Source organism: Arachis stenosperma, chromosome 3 (assembly GCF_014773155.1).
Source record: "Arachis stenosperma cultivar V10309 chromosome 3, arast.V10309.gnm1.PFL2, whole genome shotgun sequence".
NCBI lineage: Eukaryota > Viridiplantae > Streptophyta > Magnoliopsida > Fabales > Fabaceae > Arachis > Arachis stenosperma.
Window position 1 is genome coordinate 111,840,164 of NC_080379.1, and position 10,437 is coordinate 111,850,600.

Genomic DNA, 10,437 nt, shown 5'->3' on the forward strand with positions numbered 1-10,437 from the left:
CTCTTAGATAAACCATCATGATTTCTAATCTCATACTACATAAATTCAAAGACCCAATATTATAGTAGTTATATGTCACGTACCAACTCAAAATCAAGAATCAATTTCATTATGCCAGGTGAGCTCAAACTAAACCCTATGATCCTTCTCTCGAATTCACAATAGGATGCTAATAGATCCAAGGATCTTTGAAGAACAAAACTCTCTTGCAAGAATTCTAAAAGATATCCATGTATGAAATTAGAATGAAGAAGAGAAGAAGAAATAAACATCAATTCAATCAAAATTGAAATAGAGCTCCTTTTCCAAATGCAGAGGGAATTAAGAAGTCATTGCTCTCAAATAAAAACTAAATTGCATGAAAGTAGAGTGCATGAAAATAAAGAGTGAGAATTCAAAATAAAAATTGAAAATTCAAGAATTCATAAATGAAAATTACAAATTAAACTAAATTACTACTAAGGAAGAAGAGAAGAGAAAGGGAAGAAGAGAATGTGAGGGGAGGGGTCCGAAGACCCACTCCCAGTAGAGTGTGCCTATGAAGTGTGTGTATGTGTGTGTGTTCTCCCAACAATTCTAGCCTCCCAATTCTATGAAATTACAAATTGAAATGAAATTGAAAACAAATTACAATTAAATGAAAATTGACTATTCTAGATGATTCTTGTGGCCTTGATTGGTTGAGATTTATGGGCTTTGTTTGCTTGAGGTTGGATGGACCTTGAAGTAATTTAATTTAACCAAAACCAAGCTCCAGGGGTCACTTGGGCGTTATTGGCACCAACGCCTTCACAAACCCAAGTTAGCAACGTCTTTGTGTTTTTGGGGCTTAATGATGCCTATTGTTTGAGCTTCAATTTTTGTGCCCCACTATAAACTATTATACGTTGGAAAGCTCTAAATGTCAGCTTTCTAACGCAATTGGAAGCACCTCAATTGGACCTCCGTAGCTCAAGTTATGCTCCATTGCAGGGGATAAGGTTAGCCTGCCAGGGTCGCAGGCGTTATTTGTGAACACACCTTTGTATTTTGGCATTGCTAACGCCTTCAATTTCTGAGGCTCTAAATGAAGCCAATTTTTGAAGTTTCAAACGAATGTCAACCCCATACTATGATATATCGTTGGAAAGTTCTGGAAGTCTACTTTCCAATGCCATTGAGAGTGCATCATTCGAAGCTCTACAACTCAAGATATACGCCATGGAAGATGAAGAGGTCAGCTGTGTAACAACCCTAGGTTTTGAAAATCAAATAATTAGTTATTTGCGATTTATTTTATTTGTTGATAATTTTATTTTAAGAAAATTATTTTACTAAAGGTAATTAAATGGAGTTTCATGATAATTAGAGTTTAAATTAATTAGAATTTTTATATAATCTTTATTAGATATTTGATATAACTGAAATTATAATTTTAGTAATTGAAAAATAAGAAAGAATTGTATAATTTAATTCTATTTTGAATGAATTATGTTATTAATTTGATCTCCTAAAAATTATTTTATTAGAAATGATTAGATTGATATTTATAAATACTTTAAGTTTAATTCAATTAATATTTGTGTACAATTTTTATTATAATTAGTTATTTTATAAATTGAAATTAAAGATTTGGAGATAGAAAAATAAAGAAAAGTTATCTCCTTAAATTTGAATAATTAAAATTGAGTTTAAACTATATTTTATAAAAAATGTGATTAATATGTTTATTTTATAATTTAAATTAAAAATAATTGATTCAACATATCAATATGTTGATAAATAATGTTCCTAAATATTTGTAATAGAGTATATTTGATTTTAAAATTATTCTACACTCCAATTTTATCAAAATATCTATTCATATCTATCTTTATTTTTTATAAAATTCTAATTTCTAACCCTAATTCCCAAATTGAATGAAAAACCCTAATTCGCAAATCCTAGAAACCCTAACCCTAATTTTCCCCCTTTCCCCTGAAGCATGCAGCCCCCACCCCGTTTCTTCCTAAACACAATACACACACAAAACAAAGAAAGAAACGCAGAGATGGAGAGGAAGAAGAGAGAGCTCAGAATCGGAGGGGAAGGAGCCGCACTCTACACTGTCCAATTCATCGCCACCGCCGCACCTCGTCTGCGCCGTCACCATCACTCCATGGAGCTGCCACCGTCATCCACGCGTTGCTGAGGGAAGCCCGAGACAGAAGATGAGGGAGACGCGAGCCAAGGACCGTGATGAGGAGAAGCTGTTGTCGTCAAGCCACCCGTCGCCGCCACTGGAGGAGTTTCATGCGTCGCCGTCACCACCGTTGCTAGTGTGGTCGGAGCCGCCATCACTGGAGAGAGAGAAAGCGCGAATCTGAGGAGGGAGAGAGAGATACGATGCAACAGAGGAGGAAGGAGAAGTCTTCTGTCATCACCGCCATGTCTCTTTACCGCCGCTACCGTCGATAGAAGTCGTCGCCGTCGCCAAGCCGCTGCATCGCCGGACATTATCACTGGAGGACTGAATGGAGAAGCTCGCCAGTTCTGCATCTGCCTCTGGTTTCTGGAATCCGAGAAGACGCTACCGCTGTTGCTAGAATTGTTATTGTTGCTCTGGCCCTGCTCTGGCTCCACTCTGAATCATTACCGTTGCTATTTGGCTGATGCTGAGGCCTTCCACCATCACTGGAGCTTCCCAGAATCATCGTGGTTGCTGCCAAGAGAGCTGAATGGGTGCTGGAAACTGCTAACGGAGCTACCATGTTTGATTATTTCTTCGAGTTGCGACATCGAGGTAGGGGATTTATTTTTAAATTTAAACGTTTTTAATTTAGAATGCCTACAAAGTTAATTGGATAATTGCAAATAGTTAATGATGGTTAAGAATTGATTAATTGATGTGAATTACTTGAAATGTGTTTGAGAATCGTTAATGGTTGTGATGATTGTGAATGTCACTGGGTTTTGTTATTGTGAGTAATTAATTTGACAATATTAATTTTGGTTAATGCGGTGACTGATATTAGTTTTCTAATTTTGATGGATTTGTTGGAAATTCTGATCTTATGTGATATTGCTGAATTGGTTGAAATCTGGTTGTGAATTGTATTTTGAATGACTGATTTTTGTGATGAGTTGGCTGAGATTCTGATCTTGAATGAGTTACTTTGAATTATTTGATATTGAATTAGAATTTTAATATATTGGGATGGCTGTGAAATGGACTTGTGACGGGTTGGAATTGGTTGAAATGTGGCTGCAAGTGGTGATTCATTTAATGTTATTTATTAAATTGAAATATGATGAGTTAATTATTAAATGAAATGTATTTTGAGAAAAGTTTGTTGTGGTGATTATTCTGAGTTATGATTGAAGTTGGATGCGGATGTGAATTGAGTTTAAGTTATGGCTGTGATATTGAATGGCTTCGTTGTCGTGAGTAATTAACTGATGAGATTTACTTTGATTTGAGGCTGTGATTGTTATGGGTTTTCTGATTATTTTAGGATTGCTGGAAATTCCGATTTAAGTCGATTATGCCAACTTGGTTAGTAGTGTTGATTTAAGTTTAATTAAAGTTGATTTTGAGGACAGTTAAAGAATTGAAGGTTGACCACTGAACTATTTTCTAAAAAAAATGATCTTTAGAATAAAATGGTAACTTTACTAATAACTAAATTACTTTAAGAATAACTAGAAATATGAAAAAGTTTGTGTTTCAAATGTTAGTTATAATTCTTGAAGCTGAACTAGTTTACTTTTTAAAGAATGGTTTATGGAAACTCTGATTTTAATTAATGTTAGGATGTTGGTTGTTAAACTGATTTATGATGAGATGATTATTGAGATTCTGTTGTTGTGGTAACTACTGATAAAAGAACTGGAGATTTGTTGAGAAAGAGGGAACCCGTAAGGGTGGTTAAGTCCAAGTTTTAGGGGAGGTGCTGCCGGAATTTTTATAAAATTTGAAGTTCTATTAGAAATGTTATTTTAAAAAGATTTGGATGTGGGAAGATATATTATTTGATTTTAAGTTATTAAGAACAAAATAAATTATGTTTTAAGTTTGAAGTATTGAGAAAAATATTTTGTTTTGAGTTTTATTTATTATGTTCTGAATTTGCTTTATTAAGGAAAATTATTCTATTTTGAGTTTGATTTATGAAAAAAAGTTATGTTTTGATTTTTATTTAATTTGGAAAAAGAATTGTTATAAGGTCGATTTAAATATTAAAAAGACCTATCGTTTTGGACTTAGTCGATGATGGTTAATGATTTTTTATAAAATTGAAAAGTGAGTGTTCTTCTAAAAGCATTAAGGAAAGACTTAAATTCTTGGAAATGGTTTGGGTTGAAATTTGCCAAAGTAAGGAATGAAAAGAGGATTTGGTTTTAAATGATTGGTTAAGATTTTTGGGGACGAGTATTTGAGGAAATTAAGAAACGTTTAAGGAAAATTGTCATGAATTTAAACGGGAAAAGAGAATGGGGAACTGATATACAGATTGTTGAGATTTAGAAAGGAAAATAAAGTGTTAAAAGGCGGGAAAACCCCACGAACTGTTAGTTGTTTAACTACGAGGGAAACCCACGAACTGATAATTGGTTAAATTCGGGAAGTACCCACGAACTGAATGATCGTTGATCTCGGGGAAACCTATAAATTGTTATTTGTTTTATATGCGGGAAAAACCCACGGACTGATAATCATTGATTACGGGAATAACCCATGAATTGCTGTATATTGATCTTGGGTATAACCCACGAACTGAAGATCATTGTTTGCTGTGTATTGATCTCGGGTATAACCCACGAACTGAAGATCGCTATGTTATTGTGTATTGATCTCGGGGAATAACCCACGAACTGAAGATCCCTGTTTTGTTTGTGAAATGATCTCGAGGACGCCCACGAACTGAGGATCACTATTTTCCCTTGTGCGTATATTATGGGGTCAGGCTTTGCGCCGATTGCCGGTAGTCACGAAGGAGTGGTATTCTTACCACCGACATATATGCACTAAGGACACAAAGGGAAGCCATATCTGGGACTTATTCCTAAGTAATGTTGGGCTGTAGGGTGTAAACCGACACGTGAGCTCATGGTCTACTTAGGACAGACATACATTATATTGGTTGTGCATTTACATTTGGTTGTGTTTGTGTGTATTACTTCTTTGTGATTGTGTTGTTTGTCTGATTGTGATTTGTTTGTGTTGAATCGAGTTTCTTACTTGTGCTAGTAGGTTGTGAATGTATAGAGATGATTAACAACAGTTGTTATGACTGAGAATCAATTATGTGGCTGAAAGATATTTAATATGACAAGTTTTGTGATTGAGATCTGTTTTGGTTTTAGAATTTCTTGAGTTTAGAGATTTTGATAGAGGTAATTGATTAGCTAAAGTAACCCAATAGTATTTTCAAAAAATGGTTTCATAAAAAAAGTTAATTATTTGCATGATAATCATTACTTTTATGGCATTCCCATTCCCTACTGAGAATGTGTGGTTTGTTCTCACCCCAAAACCTTCCACCCTTTCAGTGACACAGGTTCGAAGACTCAGTTTGAAGCTGCGGACGATTGTTGGACTATATTTATGAGTTAAGTGTATGAGTTAATTTGCTTTCATAGAGTTCCCTCGCACTTATTGCTTAAGATTTTTATTTTATATAGAGGGATAGGATTTGTATCTGAGTTTTATTTGAAATCTTTTGTATGACAGATATTATTATTAATAATTATGTGATTATTATTACTTTGAAATGTTTGATATATAAATTTGATAATCAAAAACAAAATTTTCTGGAATTTTCTTAGAAACTGAAATGCAATATTGAACTAAAGGCTCAATAGTAAATAGTTAATAAAGGAAAACAGGTTAGTAATGCCTTACTTTCAGTACGATCATGACGTTCTGGAAGTTGGGTCATTACAAGCTAGCCTGACTACATGTTGATACCATGTTCATCTTTGCACTTTCGGGGCAAGTTTTCTCCTTCAGATTTAGTGTCCACCATGTAGTGCCATATATGCTTGGAAAGCTCTTAATTCCTACTTCTCAATACCATTAGAATCACCTCATTTGGAGTTTTGTAGCTCAAGTTATTTTTGTTTGAAGGAGACAAAGTCATGCTATCAAGAAGCTCAAAAGTGGCGTTGCCAACTTGGTTTTCCAAGTTAGCAACGTGTTCAATGCCCAACTTGAAGGATACTTTGGCAACTTGCAAGCTTGAGTTAGTGGCATCCTTCATTGCATTTTATGAGCTAGAATCATTGGCGTTGCTAACTTGAATCCTAAGTTGCCAACATCAATTTCCAAGTCAGTAACTCCTTTGTATTTTTCAAAGAAGGAGTTGGCAACTTCAATTTCCATGTTAGCAACACCTTTGTATTTTTCAAAGAAGGAGTTGCCAACTTCAACAACTTCAAAGCTCTGCCCCCTTTTGCTTTGGAGCATATTTTGTGCATCGCGTGCACCGATTAGACTCCTGATGCAAGGATCTGGCAACAGATCATTGCCAACTATATCCTGCCTAGCACGCATGCCACGCACGTTAGGGTCCGAGTGGTAGTTTTGCTTTGGGATATTTTGGAGGGGAAGAAGATCTCTGTTCTTCCCCTAATCAGAGATTCGATGTGAAAAGTGAAACAACAATAGAAATATAACATCTCCTTTCCATTGATGATCACCAGATTAGCCGCTTTATCTGGAGTGGAGAGACGCCCGACAGACGGACGTCTGTCTTCATTAGCAAGCAGCCATTCCTGGCATACCGCGACTATGAGGGACTGCCACAGAAGAAGAGGAAGACGACTGAGCCTCCATCATCAGCAGAGGCCTCAGCACCTCCTGCACCTCCTGTACCTACACCCCGACCTCAGACGCCTTATGAGCAAGGTCGGGAGATCATTCAGATCTTCCATCGCTACGAGCGCCGCGACGCTCGCCGCTTCCAGTGGATTGATGAATCCACATTTCATGATATTTATTTGCTCTATTTGGGTAGATTTCATCAACTTTTCTTGCATTTATCCATTAAAATAGCATAGTTTCATGAATTCTTCCTAATTTGTGCTTGAAAGTAAAAATATGCTTTTTAGGCCTTTTAATTGCTAAATTTTATTTACATTAATCCCACTTGGTGTCTTGATATATTTTTTGAGTGATTTTAGGTTTCCAAGGCAAGTATAAGTTGAAGAAGTGAGAAAAAGAGCATGCAAAAGGGAAGAAATCATGAAGGAAATAGAATTTGGGAAGCTGCCAATCCTGACCTCTCTGTACTAAATTGGTCATAACTTGAGATACAAGGGTCCAAATGAGGCGGTATCAGCGGTATTGGAAAGCCAACGTCCGGAGCTTCAAAATGATATGCAATTTGCTATAGTGGACATAAGTCTAAGTGTGCGTAGGCATAGGTACTTGTGCATACGCACAAGTTGGGATTCAGCATGTGTGCGTACGCAGACACCTGTGCGTATGCACAAATCCTGGTACATGACCTCATTAATTACAACTCACTGGCAGCGATTTTTGGGCCCCCAAAATCCAATCCAACTCATTTCTGAAGCTATTTCAAGCCAAATTGAAGAAGGATGAAGGGGGAGCACTTAGATTTAGGTTTTTACATATTTTTGTTTAGTTTTTCTAGAGAGAGAAGCTCACCCTTCTCTTTAGAATTAGGGTCTTCTTAGTTTAATTTCTTACAATTTTTACTTTTAATTCTTGTTTTGATGTAGCTTCATTTATGTTTTCATGTTCTTTTATCTTGTTCTTCTTCATTTCTTTTGTTAATTTATCTTTTATGTCATTTTTCATTTTATGAACACTTTAGTTATTTTAATTTTAATTAACGCAAATTTATGTTTCATGTTCATTTATTACTTTCTCTAGTTGTTATTGTTATTTTCTTACTTTAGTAGCTTTAGAATTTATTTTTAATGCAATTTAATGTTATTTTATTTTTATGCACACCAAGTGTTTGATAAAATGCGTGGCTTAGTTTTCATTTAGTTTTTCTTCACTCTTGACTTGAAATTGTTGACTTTGGTGATCCTTGAGTAATTGATGTCCATTCTTGTTTGATACATTAGGATAGTTAGTTGATTTGGTCTCCATTGACTCCTAAGTGTTGACATAGGACTTATGGATTGAAATCAACTATGCCTATTTGACTTATCCTCGATGTTAGGGTTGACTAAGTAGGATTAACTCTTCATAATCATCACGTGTTTGTGGTCAATGCCTATGATAGGTATACTTAGCTCTCAATTACTTGCCAAGAGGTTTATTTCATTTTAATTTTCCTTGCTTTGACTTTTATTGCTTTGACTTTTAGTTTCTTGCATGTTTAGTTTTCACACTCTTCGTTGAGAAATTGAATATTTGGGTGGAATTGAGTTGTGGATGTCCATTCCGTATTGTGTGAGGTTTGTTAATTGGTTTGGTTTTCCTTGACTCTATGTGACCCACTAGTGTTGACTTAGGACTTAGGGATTGGAATAAATTATGCCCTTTTGACTAATTCTCAAGTAGGATTGACTAATTGGAATTAATTCCACACAATTGCCATGTTTGTGGTCCATAACGAGGATAGGAATCCTTAATTCTCCAATTCTCACCAAGAGCTCTTTTTTTCATTTAATTTCCATTTTCATTTCCTTTACTTGCTTTCCTTTAATTTCTTGCATGCTTATTTACATTCCTTGCATTTTAATTTCTTACTTCTCTCTTGCATTTACAATTTTCCATGCTCTCTCTCTCATAGCCAATGATATGACACTGCATTGTAATTCCTAGGGAAGACGACCCGATGTTGAATTACTCTTGATCTCGGATACTTTAATTTGAATTAACATTTGATCGCGAGAATTCATTGTTGGTTTGGACTATGCTACCAATGAATTGATGCTTGTTTTGATTGATTCCAAACTATACAATAAATTCTCGTTATCATGGATTGTGGCGAAGTTTGAGGGTAGAGACCTTGGGCCACCTCCTCCAGATACACCAGAGGGGGAGCTAACACCAGAGCATGAGCCGACAGTTGACGAGCCGATAGTTGAGACAGCAGTAGAGCCAACTGGGCAGGCAGTTGAGGAGCCGGCAGCTGAGACCACCTCAGAGTCCTCCCGAGCCATCATAGTGTATCACCGTCATCACCACCCACCACCATCAGATGGTGGAGCATCTCACAGTTGACCACCCCTGGTTCGATTTTTGGCATGAAGAACTGTGCATGATTTAAGTGTGGGGGAAGATCTACGATTTTTTGGGTGTAAACATTCTTTCCTTAACACTTTTCATTTAGTTTATTTCAGTTTTATTATGCTTTTGTAGATATTTACAACACTTTACTTTTTGCTACATATTGGTACTTTGGTATATATATATATATATATATATATATATATATATATATATATATATATATATATATATTAGTTGTTTCTAGTCATCTTTAGTATTGCGCTTTGGTTTTGGTACATATATACATATTGCATTTTATATTGCTTGGTATATAGTATAGATATGGATTGTGATTGGATGATGTGAATGGCATATGCCTAACTCATTTTGATCCTAATTGTTCATGTTACTTTTTCTGAAAATTAGGAAAAGAACTAGGAAATTTTGAAAAAATTTGCATCCATCACAACAACATACATATAGGAAATAATTTTGGTGAAAAACAACAAAGATTTTCAAGAATTTTGTCTCAAGGGTATTCTATTGAATTGATCGGAAAATTGTTTTCAACTTGCTTGAATGACTCTTATGGAACATAGAAGAGTAACGAACAAATACCTTGTGAGTTTTTGAGCTATATTGAGTGGTTACACATTTTAACCACTAATTTTGTTCATTGTGTGCTATGCTCCTTCTATGATTGTAATCTTGGTTTTGCTTGATTCTTTATTTCCTATGATTGATGTTTTGAATTGCATTGAGCATGATTGAGGCCATCTTTGTTTAAAGCTTACCTAACCCATATAGCCTACTTTTTGCATTTACCATTGTTAATCCCCTTTTGAGCTTTAATTACCCCATTATTCTTGGCATTAGCACATCACAACCTTAAGTGGAAAACCATGATTTATCTTAGATTGTATCCTTGATTAGCTTAGGTTGAGGAGTGTGTTTCATTTAAGTGTGGGGAAATTTTGAGAAACATTGGTAGTGAATGAAATGTTCAATTTGGGTATTTCATCGAAAATTTTGAAAAATGGAGCACTCATGTATGAACTACTAAACCATATGCATTTCCTTTCAAAAAAAGGGGGGATGAAAGTTGCCCCAAAGAAAATAAAAGTGAATAAGAGATGCATATGTGATGTGAATGATAAAGCATACATGAGTGTTGGTGAAAAAAATAAATGATGGAAGGTTAGGATTGCATTTTTTTTTATTTGGTTGATATAGGTTGAGTGGAAAACTTAACCTAATTAAGGATTCAATCATTTTAGTCC

At 35.2% G+C, this 10,437-nt stretch overlaps 1 long non-coding RNA gene across 1 annotated transcript; it reads left to right on the top strand.

The window, feature by feature from the left end:
* The first annotated feature begins 1,960 nt into the window (after positions 1–1,960).
* On the top strand, positions 1,961–7,734 carry LOC130967963 (uncharacterized). The gene is made up of 3 exons (XR_009081459.1): positions 1,961–2,761; positions 5,512–5,570; positions 6,664–7,734. It is a non-coding gene; the product is annotated as an uncharacterized LOC130967963 (long non-coding RNA).
* Positions 7,735–10,437: the final 2,703 nt, after the last annotated feature.